General features: G+C 39.9%; 2 non-coding genes across 2 annotated transcripts; both read left to right on the top strand.

Moving 5' to 3' along the window:
• Window positions 1-5,813: 5,813 nt before the first annotated feature.
• On the top strand, window positions 5,814-5,921 carry LOC130972127 (small nucleolar RNA R71). The gene has a single exon (XR_009083324.1). It is a non-coding gene; the product is annotated as a small nucleolar RNA R71 (small nucleolar RNA).
• Window positions 5,922-9,622: 3,701 nt separating this feature from the next.
• On the top strand, window positions 9,623-9,729 carry LOC130971014 (small nucleolar RNA R71). Its single transcript, XR_009082253.1, has one exon. It is a non-coding gene; the product is annotated as a small nucleolar RNA R71 (small nucleolar RNA).
• The last annotated feature ends 13,471 nt before the right edge of the window (window positions 9,730-23,200 follow it).

Here is a 23,200-nt window from a genome sequence, read left to right as displayed (position 1 = left end):
GTCAGGCCGGAATAAAATCCATCGATTCTTTTGCGTCTGTCACTAACGCCCCGCCTGCTAGGAGTTTGAAGCACGTCACAGTCATTCAATCATTGAATCCTACTCAGAATACCACAGACAAGGTTAGACCTTCCGGATTCTCTTGAATGCCGCCATCAGTTCTTGCCTATACCACGAAGACTCTGATCTCACGGAATGGCTGGCTCGTTTGTCAGGCGAGCACTCGGTTGTCAGGCGATCAACCATGCATCGTGTATCAGGAATCCAAGAGATATTCACTAGAGCCTTGATTGCTTGTAGAACAAAAGTGGTTGTCAGTCACCTTGTTCATAGGTGAGAATGATGATGAGTGTCACGGATCATCACATTCATCAAGTTGAAGAACAAGTGATATCTTGGACAAAGAACAAGCGGAATTGAATAGAAGAACAATAGTAATTGCATTAATACTCGAGGTACAGCAGAGCTCCACACCTTAATCTATGGTGTGTAGAAACTCCACCGTTGAAAATACATAAGAACAAGAGTGATCATTGGTTTCGGCCCCAGAGAGGGAACCAGAAGAACCAAGATGAAAATACAATAGTAAAAGGTCCTATATATAGAGAACTAGTAGCCTAGGGTGTACAGAGATGAGTAAATGACATAAAAATTCACTTCCAGGCCCACTTGGTGTGTGCTTGGGCTGAGCAATGAAGCAATTTCGTGTAGAGACTCTTCTTGGAGTTAAACGCCAGCTTTGGTGCCAGTTTGGGCGTTTAACTCCCATTTAGGTGCCAGTTCCGGCGTTTAACGCTGGAATTTCTGTAGGTGACTTTGAACGCCGGTTTGGGCCATCAAATCTTGGGCAAAGTATGGACTATCATATATTGCTGAAAAGCCCAGGATGTCTACTTTCCAACGCCGTTAAGAGCGCGCCAATTGGGCCTCTGTAGCTCCAGAAAATCCACTTCGAGTGCAGGGAGGTCAGAATCCAACAGCATCTGCAGTCCTTTTCAGTCTCTGGATCAGATTTTTGCTCAGGTCCCTCAATTTCAGCCAGAAAATACCTGAAATCACAGAAAAACACACAAACTCATAGTAAAGTCCAGAAAAGTGAATTTTAACTAAAAACTAATAAAAATATACTAAGAACTTAACTAAAACTACTAAAAACATACTAAAAACAATGCCAAAAAGGGTACAAATTATCCGCTCATCACAACACCAAACTTAAATTGTTGCTTGTCCCCAAGCAACTGAAAATCAAATAAGATAAAAAGAAGAGAATATACTATAGACTCCAAATTATCAATGAAACTTAGCTCCAAATTAGATGAGCGGGACTAGTAGCTTTTTGCCTCCGAACAGTTTTGGCATCTCACTTTATCCTTTGAAATTCAGAATGATTGGCTTCTTTAGGAACTCAGAATCCAGATAATGTTATTGATTCACCTAGTTAAGTATGATGATTCTTGAACACAGCTACTTATTGAGTCTTGGCCGTGGCCCAAAGCACTCTGTCTTCCAGTATTACCACCGGATACATACATGCCACAGACACATAATTGGGTGAACCTTTTCAGATTGTGACTCAACTTTGCTAAAGTCCCCAATTAGAGGTGTCCAGGGTTCTTAAGCACACTCTTTTTGCCTTGGATCACAACTTTATTTCTTTCTTTTTCTTTCTTTTTCTCTTTCTCCTCTTTTTTTTTTTGTATTCACTGTTTTTTCTTGCTTCAAGAATCATTTTTATGATTTTTCAGATCCTCAGTAACATGTCTCCTTTTTCATCATTCTTTCAAGAGCCAACAATTTTAACATTCATGAACAACAAATTCAAAAGACATATGCATTGTTCAAGCATACATTCAGAAAACAAAAAGTATTGTCACCACATCAAACTAATTAAGCTAGTTTTAAAGATGAATTCGAAATCCTGTACTTCTTGTTCTTTTGTAATAAAAACAGTTTTCATTTAAGAAAGGTGATGGATTCATAGGACATTCATAACTTTAAGGCATAGACACTAAGACACTAATGATCATAAGACACAAACATGGATAAACATAAGCACTAAATTTTCGAAAGACAGAAAAATAAAAAAAAAACAAGGAGATTAAAGAACGGGTCCACCTTAGTGATGGCGGCTCTTTCTTCCTCTTGAAGATCCTATGGAGTGCTTGAGCTCCTCAATGTCTCTTCCTTGTCTTTGTTGCTCTTCTCTCATGATTCTTTGATCTTCTCTAATTTCATGGAGGAGGATGGAATGCTCTTGGTGCTCCACCCTTAGTTGTCCCATGTTGGAACTTAATTCTCCTAGGGAGGTGTTTAGTTGCTCCCAATAGTCTTGTGGAGGAAAGTGCATCCCTTGAGGCATCTCAGGGACCTCATGATGAGAGGGGTCTCTTGTTTGCTCCATCCTTTTCTTGGTGATGGGCTTGTCCTCATCAATGGGGATGTCTCCCTCTATGTCAACTCCAACTGAATAACAGAGGTGACAAATGAGATGAGGAAAGGCTAACCTTGCTAAGGTAGAGGACTTGTCCGCCACCTTATAGAGTTCTTGGGCTATAACCTCATGAACTTCCACTTCTTCTCCAATCATGATGCTATGAATCATGATGGCCCGATCTAGAGTAACTTCGGACCGGTTGCTAGTGGGAATGATTGAGTGTTGGATAAACTCCAACCATCCTCTAGCCATGGGTTTGAGGTCATGCCTTCTCAATTGAACCGGCTTGCCTCTTGAATCTCTCTTCCATTGAGCGCCCTCTTCACAAATGTCTGTGAGGACTTGGTCCAACCTTTGATCAAAGTTGACCCTTCTAGTGTAAGGATGTTCATCTCCTTGCATCATGGGCAAGTTGAATGCTAACCTTACATTTTCCGGACTAAAATCCAAGTATTTCCCCCGAACCATTGTAAGATAATTCTTTGGATCCGGGTTCACACTTTGATCATGGTTCTTGGTGATCCATGCATTGGCATAGAACTCTTGAACCATCAAGATTCCGACTTGTTGAATGGGGTTGGTAAGCACTTCCCAACCTCTTCTTCGGATCTCATGCCGGATCTCCGGATATTCACCCTTTTTGAGTGAAAAGGGGACCTCGGGGATCACCTTCTTCAATGCCACAACTTCATAGAAGTGGTCTTGATGCACCCTTGAGATGAATCTATCCATCTCCCATGACTCGGAGGTGGAAGCTTTTGCCTTCCCTTTCCTCTTTCTAGAGGTTTCTCCGGCCTTGGATGCCATAAATGGTTATGGAAAAACAAAAAGCAATGCTTTTACCACACCAAACTTAAAAGATTTGCTCGTCCTCGAGCAAAAGAAGAAAGAAGAGAGTAGAAGAAGAAGAAATGAGGAAGAAGGGAGTGGCTTATGTATTCGGCCAAAGAGGGGGAGAAGTGGTGTTTTAGGTTGTGTGAAAATGAAGGGGTGAAGAAGGGTTTATATAGGAGAGGGGGAGATGGGGTTCGGCCATTATGGGTAGGTTTGGGAGGGAAAGTGGTTTGAATTTGAAGGGTGAGGTTGGTGGGGTTTTATGAAGGATGGATGTGAGTGGTGAAGAGAAAGATGGGATTTGATAGGTGAGGGGTTTTTTTGGGGAAGAGGTATTTAGGTGATTGGTGAATGGGTGAAGAAGAGAGAGGGTGGTGGTGGGGTTGGTGGGGGTCCTGTGGGGTCCACAGATCCTGTGGTGTCAAGGAAAAGTCATCCCTGCACCAAATGGCATTCAAAATCACGTTTTGAGCCATTTCTGGCGTTAAACGCCGGGCTGGTGCCCATTCCTGGCGTTTAACGCCAGGTTCTTGCCCTTTTCTGGCGTTTAACGCCAGTCTGGTGCCCCTTTCTGGCATTAAACGCCCAGAATGGTGCCAGACTGGGCGTTGAACGCCCAACTGCTAGCCTTACTGGCGTTTAAACGCCAGTGAGTTCTTCCTCCAGGGTGTGCTATTTTTCTTCCTGTTTTTCATTCTGTTTTTGTTTTTTCAATTGATTTTGTGACTTCTTATGATCATCAACCTACAAAAAACATAAAATAACAAAGAGAAATAGATAAAATATAATCATTGGGTTGCCTCCCAACAAGCGCTTCTTTAATGTCAGTAGCTTGACAGAGGGCTCTCATGGAGCCTCACAGATACTCAGAGCAATGTTGGAACCTCCCAACACCAAATTTAGAGTTTGAATGTGGGGGTTCAACACCAAACTTAGAGTTTGGTTGTGGCCTCCCAACACCAAACTTAGAGTTTGACTGTGGGGGCTCTGTTTGACTCTGAATTGAGAGAAGCTCTTCATGCTTCCTCTCCATGGTGACAGAGGGATATCCTTGAGCCTTAAACACAAAGGATTCTTCATTCACTTGAATGATCAGTTCACCTCCATCAACATCAATCACAGCCTTTGCTGTGGCTAGGAAGGGTCTGCCAAGGATGATGGATTCATCCATGCACTTCCCAGTCTCTAGGACTATGAAATCAGTAGGTATGTAATGGTCTTCAACTTTTACCAAAACATTCTCTACAAGTCCATGAGCTTGTTTTCTTGAGTTGTCTGCCATCTCCAGTGAGATTCTTGCAGCTTGTACCTCAAAGATCCCTAGCTTCTCCATTACAGAGAGAGGCATGAGGTTTACACTTGACCCTAATTCACACAGAGCCTTCTTGAAGGTCATGGTGCCTATGGTACAAGGTATGGAAAACTTCCCAGGATCTTGTCTCTTTTGAGGTAATTTCTGCCTAGACAAGTCATCCAGTTCTTTGGTGAGCAAAGGGGGTTCATCCTCCCAAGTCTCATTTCCAAATAACTTGTCATTTAGCTTCATGATTGCTCCAAGGTATTTAGCAACTTGCTCTTCAGTGACATACTCATCCTCTTCAGAGGAAGAATACTCATCAGAGCTCATGAAAGGCAGAAGTAAGTCCAATGGAATCTCTATGGTCTCATTTTGAGCCTCAGATTCCCATGGTTCCTCATTGGGGAACTCAATGGAGGTCAGTGCACGCCCACTGAGGTCTTCCTCAGTGGCGTTCACTTCCTCTCCTTCCTCTCCAAATTCGGCCATGTTGATGGCCTTGCACTCTCCTTTTGGATTTTCTTCTGTATTGCTTGGAAGAGTACTTGGAGGGAGTTCAGTAATTTTCTTGCTCAGCTGTCCCACTTGTGCCTCCAAATTCCTAATGGAGGACCTTGTTTCAGTCATGAAACTTTGAGTGGTTTTGATTAGATCAGAGACCATGGTTGCTAAGTCAGAGGGGTTCTGCTTAGAATTCTCTGTCTGTTGCTGAGAAGATGATGGAAAAGGCTTGCTATTGCTAAACCTGTTTCTTCCACCATTATTGTTGTTGAAACCTTGTTGAGGTCTCTCTTGATTCTTCCATGAGAAATTTGGGTGATTTCTCCAAGAAGAATTATAGGTGTTTCCATAGGGTTCTCCTAGGTAATTCACCTCTTCCATTGAAGGGTTCTCAGGATCATAAGCTTCTTCTTCAGATGAAGCATCCTTAGTACTGCTTGGTGCATTTTGCATTCCAGACAGACTTTGAGAAATCAAATTGACTTGTTGAGTCAATATTTTATTCTGAGCCAGTATGGCATTCAGAGTATCAATCTCAAGAACTCCTTTCTTCTGACTAGTCCCATTGTTCACAGGATTCCTTTCAGAAGTGTACATGAATTGGTTATTTGCAACCATTTCAATTAGCTCTTGAGCCTCTGTAGGCGTCTTCTTCAGATGAAGAGATCCTCCAGCAGAGCTATCCAAAGACATCTTGGACAGTTCAGAGAGACCATCATAGAAAATACCTATGATGCTCCATTCAGAAAGCATGTCTGAGGGACACTTTCTGATCAATTGTTTGTATCTTTCCCAAGCTTCATAGAGGGATTCACCATCCTTTTGTCTGAAGGTTTGGACTTCCACTCTAAGCTTACTCAATTTTTGAGGTGGAAAGAACTTTGCCAAGAAGGCATTGACTAGCTTTTCCCAAGAGTCCAGGCTTTCTTTAGGTTGAGAGTCCAACCATGTCCTAGCTCTGTCTCTTACAGCAAAAGAGAATAGCATCAGTCTATGGACCTCAGGGTCAACCCCATTAGTCTTGACTGTGTCAAAGATTTGCAAGAATTCAGCTAAAAACTGATGAGGATCTTCCAATGGAAGTCCATGGAACTTGCAATTCTGTTGCATTAGAGAAACTAATTGAGGCTTAAGCTCAAAGTTGTTTGCTCCAATGGCAGGGATAGAGATGCTTCTCCCATAGAAGTCGGGAGTAGGTGCAGTAAAGTCACCCAGCACCTTCCTTGCATTGTTGGCATTGTTGTTGTTTTCGGCTGCCATGTCTTCTTCTTTGAAGAATTCGGTCAGGTCCTCAACAGAGAGTTGTGCCTTAGCTTCTCTTAGCTTTCGCTTCAAGGTCCTTTCAGGTTCAGGGTCAGCTTCAACAAGAATGCCTTTGTCTTTGTTCCTGCTCATATGAAAGAGAAAAGAACAAGAATATGTGGAATCCTCTATGTCACAGTATAGAGATTCCTTGAAGTGTCAAAGGAAAAGAAAAGTAGAAGACAGAAGTAGAAAATTCGAACTTATCAAAGAAGATGGAGTTCGAATTTTGCATTAAGGGATAGTGTTAGTCCATAAATAGAAGGATGTGAGAAGAAGGGAAGTGATTTTCGAAAATTAAGTAAAGATTTTTGAAAACATTTTTGAAAAACACTAATTGATTTTCGAAAATGAAAGTGGAAAAGAAATCAAGTGATTTTTTTGAAAAAGATTTTGAAATTATAAATCAAAGAGATTTGATTGAAAACTATTTTGAAAAAGATGTAGTTAAGAAGATATGATTGGTTTTAAAAAGATGTGATTGAGAAGATATGATTTGAAAACAATTTTAAAAAAAATTTGAAAAAATTAATGACTTGCCTAACAAGAAAAGATATGATTCAAACATTAAACCTTTCTCAACAGAAAAGGCAACATACTTGAAATGTTCAATCAAATCATTAATTGTTAGCAAGTATCTTTGAAAAAGGAAAGAAATTGATTTTGAAAACATTTGATTGAAAAGATATGATTTGAAAAAGATTTGATTTTGAAAAACTTTGAAAACTTTGAAAAAAAATTGATTTGAAAACAAAATCCTCCCCCTTGTGCCATCCAGGCGTTAAACGCCCAAAATGGTGCAAATTCTGGCGTTTAACGCCCAAAATACTACCCTTTTGGGCGTTAAACGCCCAACCAGGTACCCTGGCTGGCGTTTAAACGCCAGTCTGTCCTTCTTCACTGGGCGTTTTGAACGCCCAGCTTTTTCTGTGTAATTCCTCTGCTGCATGTTCTGAATCTTCAATTCTCTGTATTATTGACTTGAAACGACACAAATTAAAAATATTTTTGGATTTTTTTTATAATCAGAATGCAACTAAAATCAAATAACAATGCATGCAAGACACCAAACTTAGCAGTTTGTATACTACTGACACAAATGAGAATGCATATGAGACACACAAAACACTCAAGTCCAGAGAATTCAAAGATCAGAGTAAGAAATAATCAAGAATTACTTGAAGATCCTTAAGACACATGAATGAATGCATGCAATTGACACCAAACTTAAGATGAGACACTAGACTCAAACAAGAAACATAAAATATTTTTGGTTTTTATGATTTTGTAATTTTTTTGTGCTTTTTCAAAAATTATATGGAAAAGAAAATAAAGGTATCAAAATTCTTAATGAGAATTCCAAGAATCATGCAATGTTAGTCTAAAGCTTTAGTCTAAAGGAATTAAACATGGTTAGCCAAGCTTCAGCAGGACATTGCATTCAAGAGCTAAATTGATGAGAATCAATCAGCTTTGGTGATGATAAGAACATCACCTTGAAACACTAGAATTCATTCTTAAGAACTCTGAAGAAAAATACCTAATCTAAGCAACAAGATGAACCGTCAGTTGTCCATACACAAAACAATCCCCGGCAACGGCGCCAAAAACATGGTGCGCGAAATTGTGATTCACTACACAACTTTGCACAACTAACCAGCAAGTGCACTGGGTCGTCCAAGTAATACCTTACATGAGTAAGGGTCGATCCCACGGAGATTGTCGGTATGAAGCAAGCTATGGTCACCTTGTAAATCTTAGTCAGGCAGACTCAAATGGGTATAGTGATATACGAATAAAGCATAAAGATAAAGATAGAGGTACTTATGTAATTCATTGGTAGGAACTTCAGATAAGCGTATGAAGATGCCTTCCCTTCCGTCTCTCTGCTTTCCTACTGTCTTCATCCAATCCTTCTTACTCCTTTCCATGGCAAGCTTATGTAGGGTTTCACCGTTGTCAGTGGCTACCTCCCATCCTCTCAGTGAAAATGTTCCTATGCTCTGTCACAGCATATGGCTAATCAGCTGTCGGTTCTCGGTCAGGCCAGAATAAAATCCATCGATTCTTTTGCGTCTGTCACTAACGCCCCGCCTGCTAGGAGTTTGAAGCACGTCACAGTCATTCAATCATTGAATCCTACTCAGAATACCATAGACAAGGTTAGACCTTCCGGATTCTCTTGAATGCCACCATCAGTTCTTGCCTATACCACGAAGGCTCTGATCTCACGGAATGGCTGGCTCGTTTGTCATGCGAGCACTCGGTTGTCAGGCGATCAACCATGCATCGTGTATCAGGAATCCAAGAGATATTCACTAGAGCCTTGATTGCTTGTAGAACAAAAGTGGTTGTCAGTCACCTTGTTCATAGGTGAGAATGATGATGAGTGTCACGGATCATCACATTCATCAAGTTGAAGAACAAGTGATATCTTGGACAAAGAACAAGCGGAATTGAATAGAAGAACAATAGTAATTGTATTAATACTCGAGGTACAGCAGAGCTCCACACCTTAATCTATGGTGTGTAGAAACTCCACCGTTGAAAATACATAAGAACAAGAGTGATCATTGGTTTCGGCCCCAGAGAGGGAACCAGAAGAACCAAGATGAAAATACAATAGAAAAAGGTCCTATATATAGAGAACTAGTAGCCTAGGGTGTACAGAGATGAGTAAATGACATAAAAATCCACTTCCAGGCCCACTTGGTGTGTGCTTGGGCTGAGCAATGAAGCAATTTCGTGTAGAGACTCTTCTTGGAGTTAAACGCCAGCTTTGGTGCCAGTTTGGGCGTTTAACTCCCATTTAGGTGCCAGTTTCGGCGTTTAACGCTGGAATTTCTGTAGGTGACTTTGAACGCCGGTTTGGGCCATCAAATCTTGGGCAAAGTATGAACTATCATATATTGCTGGAAAGCCCAGGATGTCTAATTTCCAACGCCGTTAAGAGCGCGCCAATTGGGCCTCTGTAGCTCCAGAAAATTCACTTCGAGTGCAGGGAGGTCAGAATCCAACAGCATCTGCAGTCCTTTTCAGTCTCTGGATCAGATTTTTGCTCAGGTCCCTCAATTTCAGCCAGAAAATACCTGAAATCACAGAAAAACACACAAACTCATAGTAAAGTCCAGAAAAGTGAATTTTAACTAAAAACTAATAAAAATATACTAAGAACTTAACTAAAACTACTAAAAACATACTAAAAACAATGCCAAAAAGGGTACAAATTATCCGCTCATCAAACCCTTTCATTGAACATATCTGGTGGGCATCTTCTTGTTAAGTCCTTGAACCTCTCCCATGCCTCATAGAGAGTCTCACCATCTTGTTGCCTGAAAGTCTGCACCTCAGCTCTCAGCCTGTTAACTCTTTGAGGAGGGTAGAATATTGCCAAAAATTTGTTCACCACATCTTCCCAATTTGTCAAGCTCTCCTTTGGAAAGGATTCGAACCACTTGGATGCCTTGTCCCTGAGTGAAAAAGGGAACAACAACAACCTATAGATATCCGGGTGGACTCCATTAGACTTCACAGTGTCACAAATTCTCAGGAAGGTGGTTAGATGTTGATTGGGGTATTCTTGAGCACTTCCTCCAAATGAGCAGTTGTTCTGAACAAGGGTGATGAGCTGGGGTTTTAGTTCAAAGTTGTTGGCATGTATGGTGGGCTTCTGGATGCTACTTCCACAGTTTCCTAGGTTTGGATTGATGTAGGAGCCTAGAGCTTTCCTTTCTTGCCCAGCATGATTTGCAGGGCCTTCTCTAGCATGGTTGTGAGCTTCTTCTTCATGATTATTTTCCAAGTTCTCTTCCATGTTAGGTTCAAAGTACTCTTCCTCTTCCTCAGCACCAACAACTCCTTTCCCTCTTGCTTCCCTCCTTAATCTCCAGAGAGTTCTCTCAAGTTCTGAATCAAAGGAAGTTGAGGTCCCCCTCTTCTCCCTGCCATACAACTAACAAAACAGGTAGCAAGAGATAAAATGAAGAGGTTATTCTTGTTAGAGTGATTGTTAGTGTGAGTGATGCAAATTATCAAACAGTTAGTGGGTTAGTGAGCAGAATTGTAGATAATAACAAAGAAATAAAGAAAAACAGAGAGGGTATATAGGATGAGGAAGAAGTTAAACAAAGTGAAAATAAATGACTGAATAAAGTAAACAAACAAGGGAAAAATACCCAATCTAGTGAGCTTCCAACTTAATCATTGTTGATACAAAATCAATCTCCGGCAACGGTGCCATAAACTTTATGCGTGAAAACTTGTCTCTCAACAAATTTCCCTTCGGCAAGTATACCGAATTTGTCGTCAAGTAAAAACTCACAATAGAGTGAGGTCGAATCCCACAGGGATTGATTGGTCAAGCAACTTTAGCTGGAAGAGTATGCTAGTTCAGCTAAACAGAGTGTAGTTTGAGAATTGCAGAAAGTTAAATGGCGGAAAAGTAAATAGCAGAAAATAATGTGCAGAATCTTAAATGGGGATTTAGGGTAATGAGCATGAAAATAAATGACAGAAAATAAAGAGAATGGGTAAGATCAGAAATGGGGAATTTATTGGGCTCAGGAGATGTTGTATTCTCCGGATCAAGTTCATTTACATCTCTTCCTCAATCAATGCATCTATTGATCTCCTTGGCAATCTTAGGTGATTGGATTCCAATTCCTTGGTAATCCAATCTCTCTAAGCTTGAACAATTGCCCAATTCCGTGATTTAATTGCTCATGGGAAGAGATGAAGTATGGTCACTGATTATACCACATGTATTTCCAAATCAAAGTGTTGGGAGGATTATATGTCACTATATCCGCCCAGACCCCAATTTGGTCCAAAATGAGAAAGCATTTCTAGCATGATCTCCTCATCCCTTTTCCAAGGCTCAGAGGAGATCCAATTATGGAGAGTTTCTTTTCCAAAACAACTAACCAATTGAATTAAGATTGAAAGCTTTCTAGTAAATCAAAAGAGAAGAAAGAAGAAGAGAATGAAAACTAGAATTGATCCATCAAATTACAACAGAGCTCCCTAACCCAATGAAAGGGGTTTAGTTGTTCATAGCTCTAGAAATAGAAAATGGCAGAAAATAATACATCCCAGCTAAAAGTGCAAAAAATTAAATATACAGAGAGTAGTTCTCCAAAGTGCCATACTCCACTATAGTTCAAAACTACTCCTATATATACTACTCTTCTTGATCTTCTAGTGAGTTCTTCAAGTCTTGGATGTGGGCTTTGGATCTTGAGTTGAAGCAGTTCCAATCTTTAGTAGGCCCAGCTTGCAGAGAAGTATGAATTAGGCATGGGCGTTAGTGAAGTTAACGTTAAGTGACATTGTGGGTTCGAGAACGTTTGTGGCAATCACAATTTTCACTAATGTTCCAACCCCATATAGCCTACGTTAACTCCAACGTTAGTAACGTGACCACTAACGTTGCCTTCTAAATCTTCGCTAGTGTTATTGGGACTCACCTTTCCCGATAACATTGGCTTATAAACCTTCGCAAGCGTTATTGGGACTCACCTTTCCCATTAACGTTGCCTTATGCCCTTTGTCCCTACGTTAGAGTTCACGTTAGTGTAACTAACGCGGCTCTTAACATGGTTATGCCTCACCTTTGAGAGCGTTAGTGACACTTACCTTTGTCACTAACGCTCAAAGTGCTCTTACTTTCCACGTTAGAGCTCACGTTAACTAAGTTAACGTGGCCACTAACGTGGTAGTAATGTCATCCTCCAACATTAGTGACAAAGGTGAGTGTAACTAATGTTAGCTCATCAATCTCAGCTCTACGTTAACTTTCACGTTAGTGGTCTTAACGTGACCACTAACGTGGGCAATGCTAGTTGATCCAACGTTACTGACAAAGGTGAGTGTCACTAACATTGGCATTGTTCCTCTCTTCCACGTTAGAGTTCACGTTAACTAAGTTAACGTGACTCTTAACGTGGCTCATTGCCAAATTTTGGAACTTTAGTGGTGTTCACATTTACCACTAACGTTTGAGCTTTCCTCTGTCTCCACATTAACTACCACGTTAACTTAGTTAACGTGGCAATTAACGTGGGCTTATGATGGCTTCATGGGTGTTATTGGTGATCACTTTTCTCCTTAGTGGTCACGTTAACTGGATTAATGTGAGTACTAACATGGTTCTTCCTTGCTTCCTTTGTCCTGAAATCAAGCAAATAAAGTGCATCAAAGCTCTAGCCAAAGTCATGAGATTATGCATCATTAATTTATCTTTCAATTCTAGCAAAATCCACATGAAATCATGTGAAATTCACAATAGTTGCTTGAATCAAGGTGTAAGTGTATTTTCATCCAAAACTTGCCTTATTCACTAAGAAAATGCATGAAACTACCTTAAAACAGTAAAGAAAAGGTCAGTGAAACTGGCCTAGATGCCTGGGGCACGAAATTGTGATCATCAACAATAGCATTCAACTTGGTATGCGCGTTTATAACTTAGCAGTTTCTTCACAACCTCACACAACTAACCAGCAAGTGCACTGGGTCGTCCATGTAATAAACCTTACGTGAGTAAGGGTCGATCCCACGGAGATTGTTGGTATGAAGCAAGCTATGGTCATCTTGAAATTCTCAGTTAGGCGGATAATATATGGTTATGGAGTTTTCGAATAATAATAATAAATAAACAGAAAATAAAGATAAAAATACTTATGTAAATCATTGGTGGGAATTTCTGACAAGCGTATGAATATGCTGTGCTCCTTCTGAATCTCTGCTTTCCTACTGCTTTCATCCAATCCTTCTTACTCCTTTCCATGGCAAGCTGTATGTAGGGCATCACCGTTGTCAATGGCTACATCCCATCCTCTCAGTGAAAATGGTCCAAATGCTCTGTCACAGCATGGCTAATCATCTGTCGGTTCTCGATCATGTCAGAATAGAATCCATTGATTCTTTTGCGTTTGTCATCACGCCCAACAATCGCGAGTTTGAAGCTCGTCACAGTCATTCAATCCCTGAATCCTACTCGGAATACCACAAACAAGGTTTAGACTTTCCGGATTCTCATGAATGCCGCCATCAATTCTAGCTTATACTACGAAGATTCTAGTCAAGGAATCCAAGAGATATGCGCCCGGTCTAAGGTAAAACGAAAGTGGTTGTCAGTCACGCGTTCATAGGTGAGAATGACGATGAGTGTCACGGATCATCACATTCATCATGTTGAAGTGCAACGAATATCTTAGAACAGGAATAAACTAAATTGAATAGAAAATAGTAGTAATTGCATTAAAACTCGAGGTACAGCAAAGCTCCACACCCTTAATCTATGGTGTGTAGAAACTCCACTGTTGAAAATACATAAGTGATGGTGGTCCAGGCATGGCCGAATGGCCAGCCCCCAAAACGTGATCACAGGAAAAAATACAATCCAGGATTCCGGACGTCTAATACAATAATAAAATATCCTATTTATACTAGACTAGCTACTAGGGTTTACAGAAGTAAGTAATTGATGCAGAAATCCACTTCCGGGGCCCACTTGGTGTGTGGTTGGGCTGAGCTTGAGCTTTACACATGCAGAGGCTTCTTTTGGAGTTGAATGCCAAGTTGTAACGTGTTTTTGGCGTTCAACTCTGGTTCGTGACGTGTTTCTGGCGTTTGACTCCATAATGCAGCATGAAACTGGCGTTGAGTGCCAGTTTACATCGTCTAATCTCGAATAAAGCATGGACTATTATTTATTGCTGGAAAGCTCTGGATGTCTACTTTCCAATGCCGTTGAGAGCGCGCCATTAGTAGTTCTGTAGCTCCAGAAAATCCTTTCTGAGTGCAGGGAGGTCAGAATCCAACAGCATCAGCAGTCCATTGTCAGCCTTTTATCAGAATTTTGCTCAGGTCCCTCAATTTCAGCCAAAAAATACCTGAAATCATAGAAAAACACACAAACTCATAGTAAAGTCCAGAAATGTGAATTTAGCATAAAAACTAATGAAAACATCCCTAAAAGTAACCAGATCCTACTAAAAACTACCTAAAAGCAATGCCAAAAAGCGTATAAATTATCCGCTCATCACAACACCAAACTTAAATTGTTGCTTGTCCCCAAGCAACTAAAAATCAATTAGGAAGTATACCAAATTTTTCTCTCAACAATTCTCCCTCGGCAAGTATACCGAATTATCGTCAAGTAAAAACTCACAATAGAGTGAGGTCGAATCCCACAGGGATTGATTGGTCAAGCAATTTTAATTGGAAGAATGCTCTAGTTGAGCGAAGCAGAAAGTGGATGGTGAATTGCAGAAAATTAAATGGTGAAAAAGTAAACGACAGAAAATAAAGTGCAGAATCTTAAATGGGGAATTAGGGTAATTTGCAATAAAGTAAATAACAGAAATTAAAGAGAATGGGTATGATCAGAAATGGGGAGATCATTGGGTTCAGGAGGTATTGCATTCTCCGGATCAAGTTCATTCTCATCTCTTCCTCAATCAATGCATTCATTGATCTCCTTGGCATTCTTAAGTGATTGGATCCCAATTCCTTGGCAATCCAATCTCTCTAAACATGAACAATTGCCCAATTCCTTGATTTAATTGCTCATGAGAAGAGATGAGGCATGCTCACTGATTATACCACATGTATTTCCAAATCAAAATGTTAGTAAGGTTAAATGTCATAATACCCATCCAAACACCAATTTGGTCCAACATGAGAAAGTATTTCTAGCATGAACTCCTCATCCCTTTTCCAAGGCTCAGGGGAGATCCAATTATGGAGAGTTTCTATCCCAAGATAACAATCCAATTAGATGAAGATCGAAAGCTTTCTAGTAAAATCAAGAGAAAAGAAAGAAAAAGAAGAATAATGAAAACTATGATTGATCCATCAAATTACAACAGAGCTCCCTAACCCAAAGAAAGGGGTTTAGTTGTTCATAGCTCTGGAAAATGGAAATGAAGAAGAAGAAAGATACATTCTAACTCTAGAAGTTGCAGAAAAGTAAAATATACAGAGTGTAGCTTTCTCCAATGTGCCAATTCTCCTTTCTAGTTCAAAACTACTCCTATATATACTACTCTTCTTGGTCTTCTAGTCAATTTTACAAGTCTTGGATATGGGCCTTTGATCTTAAGTTGAAGCAGTTGGGACTCTTCAGTGGGCTCAGCTTTAGTTGCAGAGAAAAAGTGATGTAAGCATGGACTTTGGCTTGGGGCATTAGTGGCGTTAACACTGAGTGACATTATGGGTTCGAGAACGTTAGTGGCAATCACTTTTCTCACTAACGTTCCCCCCATATGACCCACGTTAACTCCAACGTTAGTGGCACTAACGTGGCCACTAACGTTGCCTTACAAACCTTCGGAAGCGTTATTAGGACTCACCTTTCCCAATAACGTTGCATTGTGCCCCTAGCCCCCTACGTTAGAGCTTACGTTAACTAAGTTAACGTGGCTCTTAACGTGGTTATGTCTCATCTTCGCAAGCGTTATTGGGACTCACCTTTCCCAATAACGTTGTCTTGTGCCCCTAGTTTTCACGTTAGAGCTCACGTTAACTAGGTTAACGTGGCTCTTAACGTGGTTATGAATGCCATCCCAACGTTAGTGACAAAGGTGAGTGTCACTAACGTTGGCTCATCAATTTTACTCCACGTTAACTTTCACGTTAGTGGTCTTAACGTGACCACTAACATGGGCAATGCAAGCTTGATCCAACGTTAGTGACAAAGGTGAGTGTCACTAACGTTGGCATTGTTCCTCTCTTCTACGTTAGAGTCCACGTTAACTTAGTTAACGTGGCTCTTAACGTGGTTCATTGGCATATCTTGGAGCGTTAGTGTTGATCACAATTACCATAACGTTGGAGTCTTTTTTTTCTCCACGTTAACTACCACGTTAATGTAGTTAACGTGGCAATTAACGTGGCTCATGATGGCTTCGAGGGCATTACTGGTGTTCACTTTTTTCATTAACGTTGTATGCTTATCCCTATTCCACGTTAGTATCTACGTTAACTAGGTTAACGTGGATGCTAACGTGGCTCTTCCTTGCTTCTTTTGTCCTGAAATTACATAAATAAAGTGCATCAAAGCTCTTATCCAAGTCATGAAATCATGCATCGTCCATATCAACATTCAATCTTTGCATAATTCTCATGAAAATAATGTAAAATTCACAATATTTGTCTAAATCAAGATGTAATTGTTCTTTTACCCAAAATATACTTATTTCCTAAGAAAATACATGAAACTACCCTAAAACAGAAAAGAAAAGGTCAGTGAAACTGGCCTAGATGCCCTGGCATCACAACACCAAACTTAAAGCTTGCTTGTCCCTAAGCAAGTACTAAAACATGAATGATGAATGAAAAGGCAAGAGGAATGAATCATTATGGTGGAAGTTAAATCCTTAGTTTTATGGAGTTTCATGCATAGCAACTTAGGTTCATTCCTTTACCAGGTTTCAGACCTTTATCATACCTTGAACACTTGCTTACTTACATCCCCTGAGACTTCCTAGTTATTGATCCTTCCTTCTTTTGTTTTCTCAAGATTTATTGCATTCCTCCTTTGGCTAAGTGCTCTGTAAGAGGGCGACTCTTTATGATAAGCTTTCAGTCAACACTCCCGAACCAGTTGGTTCAATGTGCTAGGTGTTAAGACACCCCTAAGGACTTACTCCCTCAAGTCTCTTTCCCTCATACATACACACCACAGGCACATGGTTTATTATTTTTCTTTCTTGAGACCTTGGTGTCTAGCACCTCTTTGGGTTACTAAGTGTTCTGTAGCAAGGGTTACTCTTGATAGTGGACTTTCAGCTGATAATCCCGAGTTAGTTAACCCAAGTTACCAAGTGATAAGGCACTCTTGAGAGCTTATTCATCCAAGTAAATCCCATATACATGAGCACCACAAACACACGCCTCCATCTTAAAACCCTTGGTGCCTAGCATTATTTCTTATTGTGTTTCTTTCTTTTTTCACTTTTGTTGCTCTTTCTCTTTTCTTATTGGGATCTTATTTATTTAGTTAGTCTCAAAGGAGGTGTTTCAAGCATAGGATTTAGGGTAGATAGTTGCCTTCTTTTCTTGTTTGGTGAACCAACTTAGCTTACTAATCTTCCTACCACAAACATATAAAATTTACTTCACAAAATAACTCCACTCTTGTTTTTCATAACATTTTTTTTCATTTGGCTTAAGGGACAAAGATACAAGTAAGTAAGATGAAGTTGAAAACCAGGGACATTAGACTAGTAATCATAGACTTGAGCAATAAAACTTAAATGCAGAATTGAGAATCCTAAACTACAATGGAAGCATGTTCTATTTCATACATGATTTTCCTTATTTAAAGCTTGAAAAGGTAGAGAACAAGGGAGAACTCCTACTTCCACTCTAAACATTCTAATGCAGTAGAGTTTAGTGCAATACAACCTCTTATTGATATCTTATTTCTTTTCCGTCAGCATTCTTCCTACCTTTTGGATGTAGATGTTTTAAGAGATTGATTGAATTCTTGAGAGAATTTGAGTGGAAGTTGTTTGTCCTCCCAAACACTTGAGATCTTATTAGCCTGCATGTATGCTTAAAAGTTCTTGGAATTCAATTGGTGTGTGAACACCAAACTCAGTTTCCAGCCTACTGAAATAGATTAAATTCATGCAAGGAACCTCATGTGCTTTTATTGAGCAATTGACTACAAAACAGATAGTAAACTATTGTTAGGTGGTTTCCTGATTGGTTGGAGCTAGTAACTAGTCAATCCAAGGGTTCAGATGTGTTCCTTGACACACTCCTTGATGGAGTACCAGCTTAGAATCACACATTCACTTTTGAATTGCTATGGTGTGGAACACCAAACTTAGCTCCTTGCAATACAGAGAAGCCACTTCACCCTTTTATTAAACTATTAGGAAGAGAAAATTACCGCTGGTTGGGTTGCCTCCCAACAAAGTGCTTTTTTAATGTTGCTAGCTCGACGGTTGCTTCCTTAGTTGAGATGGTACTTCAGTTTGGGTCCCTCCCCTGTGTTGCCTAGGTAGTGTTTAAGTCTTTGTCCATTCACTGTGAACGTCCTCTTTGAATCTTCCTCCATGATCTCTATGTGTCCATAAAGTGTGACTTTTGTGACAAGAAAGGGTCCTGACCACCTTGATTTGAGTTTTCCAGGGAATAGCCTCAGTTTGGAGTTGTAAAGGAGTACTTGTTGCCCTTCTTCGAAGTTCCTTGGAGCTAGTTTGAGGTCATGCCCCTCCTCTTTGCTTTTTCCTTATAGATCTTGGTATTTTCATAGGCTTGAGACCTAAATTCTTCCAGTTCTTGCAACTGCAGAATTCTTTTCTCACCAGTAGCAATGCTATCAAGGTTCAGCAATTTGAGAGCCCAAAAGGCTTTGTGCTCCAACTCCAGAGGTAAATGACATGCTTTTCCATATACCAGTTGATATGGGGACATTCCTATTGGTATTTTGAAGGCTATTTTGTATGCCCAAAGAGCATCATCCAATTTTTTTGACCAGTCCTTTCTGGATGCTCCCACAGTCTTTTCTAAGATCCTCTTTAACTCTCTGTTAGATATCTCAGTTTGCCCTCTTGTTTGGGGGTGATAAGGTGTAGCAACCTTATGTTTCACCCCATATCTCATGAGGAGGGCTTCTAGGGGTCTCTTACAAAAATGGGTTCCTCCATCACTGATAAGGGCTCGTGGGACTCCGAATCGGCTAAAGATATTTTTCTTGAGAAAGTTCAGACATCCTGGAGAAAACAACAATCACAGGATATAAACAATTAAGCAAAGCAGATGAGTGTAAAACAAGGAATGAAGTAGCAGATAGAAGACAGTCAACAAGAGGATATTGAGATAAACTCAGGATGTGAGTTGAAGAAAAGAATTCATGCAATATTAGCCAAGTGCTTGTTTGTTAAGCAACACAATTGTCATACCCAAAAGAATGTGTAAGTGTTAAAGGGAAAGCTAAAAAGTAGAGTTAAAAAGTCTGTTAGGTCAGAAGTTAGAAAAGCAGTTAGAAATTAGTGGCATGACAATTATGGAGCTTAACCAAGAGAAGTTCAAAAAGCATAGGTACAAGCACACTCACATTCATGAGGATGATGTAAAACATTGATGATGAAATATAAATTGCACAAAAGCAGAAAATAGAAAAGCAAGTCATCATCAATGCTCATGGTCACTAAAATTGTAAAAAAAAAAATTGGTGTTGAGAAAAAAATTAAGGATTAGCACTTAGTGTAACCAAAAGATGGTTGAAAGCAATTTCAATAGAAAAGGGTTACACCAGTGGAAAGCACCAATTATTACAGTGTAAGAACCTTAATAAAAATGGACAGGTTTAAATCAAATGGCAAAATCATTGAAAGATGCTTCATGGATTAAGTATGGTGAAAATTGAACTTAAACCAAGAATTCATAAAGCATTTGATCTAACCAAGGGTCTATTTGACACAGCAATCCGTCAAATAGTTCCTTGATCCTATCAATCATCAATATACATGAAAAGGGAACCAAAATGAAAACGAAAATGCCGATGAAATCAACTCATGTATTGAACTTGGTATAAGTCAAGTGAATTGTCAAACAAAGAGTGTCAAGTTCAATCCTTAAGTTGCAAGTTATCAAGCAGGTATTTTCCAAAAATTTTGGCAGCATTTCGGCAGTAATTTGGACGTTCCCAGATAACAAAGCAGCAAAACACTCATATGAATCAAGATTATACAAACATGTTAAAACATGCAATCAATTCATATGGTTCAAGCAACATCTAGCAAACTAAAACAGCTTGAATCAGCTTTGCAGCAATCAAACAACATACCAGCAAGTAGCTTCAAATTACAGAATGGAAAAACAGAATAGCAACATCATCATCACTCAGCAAACAGTGTTACAATCAACCATTTCAGAAAATAAGAACGGAGCAGTTATCAGGCCTAAATCCTCTAACCACATCCTAGCTACCTAACCACCTAAATTCAACTAAAACATGCATCTCTAACTAATCCTAATCAAACAGAACATAAACTAAGCTAACAAAATTTTCTAAACAGAACAGTAAAACAAGAAAAGAAATGAAGGGGAAACAGGGGAACCTGAGGAAAGCAGAAGCAGAACTGGAAATTGAAAGGAAGGAAGATGGCAGTGCTGCCCAGAGATACCAGTGACCTGGCGGCTTGCGTTTGTGCTGAGAAGGTAACGCAGCAGCAAGAGGCAGAGTAGAAAAGCAAAGTTCTTCTCTGGTTGCAGTGACGAGGGGAAAAGAAAGTGAGCTAGGGGGAATAGAGGTTGGTGATGGTGGTATGATGCTCTCCGGTGGCAATGAGAGGGCCGCGGTGGTGCTTACGGTGGCAGAGGAGAGAAACGGTTGAGAGAGAGAAAGAGAAATGAGAGGAAGGAAGAAAGAAAGAAGAGAGAGAGAGAAGAGAAAAGGGTGGTCGCGCGGAGGTACGGTCGCGCGGAGGGGTGTTTGGCAGAAGCTCAGGGTGGCAGGAATGGTAGTTTATTCGTTCTGGAGGGAGAAGAAGATGACGTGAAATGTTGAAAGGAAGAAGAGAGTGAAAGGACGCGATGGCTAGGGCTTATATGTAGTGCACGCGTGCGCCTAGGTGGACAGAAAGCGAACGGATGCATAGGCGTCTTGCACGTGTATGCGTAGATGGGGTGAGTGCTCAATGACGCGTATGCGTAATGCACGCGTACGCGTGGAATGAAACTTGTGCTAGAAGCACAATGCTCATGCCAAGTTCGCACAACTCTCGGGTAGGATGTATGGGGGTTGTGTTGACGCATCGACACGTACGCATGAGGTGCGCGTACGCGTGCCTTCCCCTACCCCCTTTTTTTTGAAGATTTCCAAACATAAAACAAGTGAAACTTGCACCCCAAGCAAAGTGCAATCCAACATAAATGAGAAATTTAAACAAACTAATAACCAAATTATTAAAGCAAGAGTATGCAAGGAAGAGAACTTCCTACAATGGAAACTCAAATTACTCACTGATTATATCTACAAGAGAATGGAAATAGTTTACCATGGTGGGGTGTTTCCCACCTAGCCCTTTTAATTATTGTCCTTAAGTTTGACTTATGGAGAGCTCTCATCAAGGTGGCTTGTGCTTGAATCCATCCTTGAACCTCCAAGGATGCATGCTCCTCAAATGGTTGTCAGAATTTCCAACCATCTTCACCAAGCTTGGATGAAGTTCTACCCAAGATATGAGCTCCGCTACATTCAAATGGGTTTGAGGTTGAATCATATCATTCTTATTTTATCTGGTTTTTCAGTCCAAGGCTTGAAGTAAAAAAAATTATTATCTATTCAACAAAAGAAAGGAAAAATTGCCATGTTTTTTCCTCCAAAAGACCTCTTTCCTTTGGTTTTTATTATTTATTATCTTGAAATAATGAATTGAGTTTGGATAGGCATTTTTGATGCGGCTATTGAGAGGAAAAATGGAACAATTCTATTCAGTAGGAACAAAAAGAAGTGGATCTATTTTATTCTATATCCGATAAATAACAATACGCAATGGTGGTGTGGGAGGACGTTGACCAAATGAATAAAAAAAAGGGATAGTTATTACAAATAGGTTCTTTGAATGATAAAAAAAGATATGTTTGCATTCACGAATAAAAACACTCATATAGGAGCAACCTCCCCTTTTTTTATTTATCATTTATAAATACAATATGATAAAATAAAGAAAAATCAATTTTTAGACAATAAATCTTTACGTTTCCACATCAAAGTTACATAGATTACTTCATTTTTGTTTTCCATTTTATGCCTATTGGTGTTCCAAAAGTTCCCTTTCGAAGTCCTGGAGAGGAAGATGCATCTTGGGTTGACATATAATGCGACTTGTCAGATATATATGGGTTATATGGGATTTCCCCGTTTTCTCCACTGATTGAGGTATCCTCTCTTTCACCCCGAAAAATATTGATTGAATCGTCATAAATCTGGAGCGTGAAGTGTAATGAAGTTCAATTAGATTGATCTTTTAGTTTTTTAGGGGGTATCCAAATCAGTATTCTCAATTTTGAATTATTTATGGTTGGCTTGACTGGACCAATAAATAAAATGAAGCATCCAGGCTCTGTTTAGACAAACCCAATTGGGTAGTATCCCACACCTTATTTTGACACCCATCTTCAAGTTGATTTCGGTGCTTTCCTTCGGGTGATAAGTTCTTAGAATTCTCAATTGAGCACCCAAACAACTTCCTAGACCCACTCAATATAGCATGACTCTAACCTCTACAATTCAACCTTAACGGTCCAACCATAATGAGCTTGACATCAAACTTCCAACCACTACACAAATCCCTCTTACTCTTCAATCCACAAATTTTTCTAAGTTGACCATCCGTCTCAAGCAAACCATATTCAAGGGGAATAATAAAGCTCAAGGATAAGGGATTCACCCACTTAAATGAAGGAATGGACGGTGATGGCTTGGGGAGAGGTGTTTTCAACAATCTTGTAACTTTCACTCCCTTGTGCACTTGTTGGATTATCTCCACCTCTTGACAACTCTCTTCAACTTCTCCTAGCTTGTTAACTTCCTCCAACTCCTCATCATCATCAATCAAATCAAATTTTGGAGGTTGTGTGAAGTCCACTTCAACATCAACTTCACACCCATTGGAAGAATCTTCAACAAGGTCACCAACATCAATTGGTGTAGAGTTGTCTTCAATGATTTCAATGTCATGTCCAATGGGAGAGGATTCGATTGTGGATAGGAATTCATCAATGATTGAATCCATCTCTTGATTAACCACTTCAAAGTCTCTAACTATGATATGCTTTGGAGGGTGTCGAGACTCCCATGGTGGCTCCGT

Source organism: Arachis stenosperma, chromosome 3 (assembly GCF_014773155.1).
Source record: "Arachis stenosperma cultivar V10309 chromosome 3, arast.V10309.gnm1.PFL2, whole genome shotgun sequence".
In the NCBI taxonomy this organism is placed as follows: Eukaryota; Viridiplantae; Streptophyta; class Magnoliopsida; order Fabales; family Fabaceae; genus Arachis; species Arachis stenosperma.
The sequence above is the reverse complement of the archived record's forward strand: the minus strand, read 5'-3'. Positions and strand labels throughout refer to the sequence as shown.